Source organism: Gopherus flavomarginatus, chromosome 4, assembly GCF_025201925.1.
Source record: "Gopherus flavomarginatus isolate rGopFla2 chromosome 4, rGopFla2.mat.asm, whole genome shotgun sequence".
NCBI lineage: Eukaryota > Metazoa > Chordata > Testudines > Testudinidae > Gopherus > Gopherus flavomarginatus.
Window position 1 is genome coordinate 28,814,825 of NC_066620.1, and position 1,468 is coordinate 28,816,292.

At 62.0% G+C, this 1,468-nt stretch overlaps 1 non-coding gene across 1 annotated transcript; it reads right to left on the reverse strand.

Moving 5' to 3' along the window:
• On the reverse strand, positions 1-72 carry TRNAQ-CUG (transfer RNA glutamine (anticodon CUG)). Its single transcript has one exon. It is a non-coding gene; the product is annotated as a tRNA-Gln (tRNA).
• Between the last annotated feature and the right edge of the window lie 1,396 nt (positions 73-1,468).

Here is a 1,468-nt window from a genome sequence, read left to right on the forward strand (position 1 = left end):
AGATCCCACTGAGATTTGAACTCAGATTACAGGATTCAGAGTCCTGAGTGCTGCCCATTACACCATGGGACCGGCTTAGGCTGCCTTCTCTGCACATCGGTGACCCTCATGGGGCTGGCTTGTGTAAGGGGGCTCTTGGCCCTTTACTAAAACTTAGTGTGTGTGGGAGGGGGTTGGTTGGCTAGTTCCCAGCACCAATAGAAGGGGGAAGGATCAATGGGAAATCAGGACCCTGAGACTGACAGTCCCCAGGGACAATGGGGAGAGGCCAAAGCTCCAAGATAGCCGCACTGACAGGCCAGGCAGTGTAATGAGAGAGTCACCAGGCCAGGGGGTCCCATCCTCCATGTGAGCTGGAACTGCCTGGGCGAGAGTGGGAAAGAGCTAAGGAGAGAGCAGGAGACCAAGAAGAGCCGGGGAGCAGAGCTGCGCAGGTGTAGTGGCAGAAACTGCTGCATGTAGGAATTTGCAACCTGTAGCAGTTACGGATACCTGAGGTTGTTCTTATTTGCTGACTTGTCCTAATTGGCTAAATCTTGACAGTGGTTTCTCTAGCAAAGGCCAGTCCCTGGGCCCTTGGTCCAGACATTCTCCTTCATATCAGGCTAGAGTGACCAGATGTCAAGATGAAATATTGGGATGTGGGGGGCGGAGCAAAAAAAAATAAGCCGGAGGGCTCCTCCTGCCGCCAAGCGGAAGTGGTACAACCCCATCTCCAACCAATTCTCGGCTCCAACCTCTGCTACACCCGCAGCTCCTCCATCCTCTCACTCCTGGGCCCAGCTTGGGCTCCGAGCTCTGCAGCTGAGCCATGATCCGGGCCCCTTCTGCAGCTCCCGGGCAGGGGGTGAATCAGGCAGCTCCTGGCAGGAGCGTGTCCACCCCACTTGTGTCTCCACCCCCCGCCCACCTGGGCCCTGCCTGCTCCGTGCTGCCCCCAGCCCCACTACGCTGCCCCGCAGGCTGCAGGGCTGGAGCAGCTTCTGCGCTGCGCTCCTGGCCATGGCCATGGCCTGTGTGCAGACCTGCGGGGGAGGGGCGCTGCCTTCCCTCTCCAGGTCTGCAAGGGGAATGTGAAGCTGCCATTCCTGCGGGGGTGGGGCACTGGGTTCCTCCCCGGCTCTGCGAGGGTACTGGGGAGCGGCCGTTCCTGCCGGGGTGGGGCGCTGGGTTCCCTCCCCAGCTCTGCGAGTGGACTGGGACGCAGTCTTTCCTGCGGGGGCGGGGCGCTAGGTTCCCTTCCCAGCTCCACCAGGGGACTGGGGAGCAGCCGTTCCTGCTGGGGCGGGGCGCTGGCTTCCCTCCCCAGCTCAGAGTGGGGCCTGGGGAGTGGCGGTTCCAGCTGGGGCCGGGTGCTGGGTTCCCTCCCCAGCTCAGAGTGGGGCCTGAGGAGTGGCGGTTCCAGCAGGGGCGGGGGGCTGGCTTCCCTCCCCAGCTCTGGGAGGGGTGAGGGAAGAGGTGATTCGAG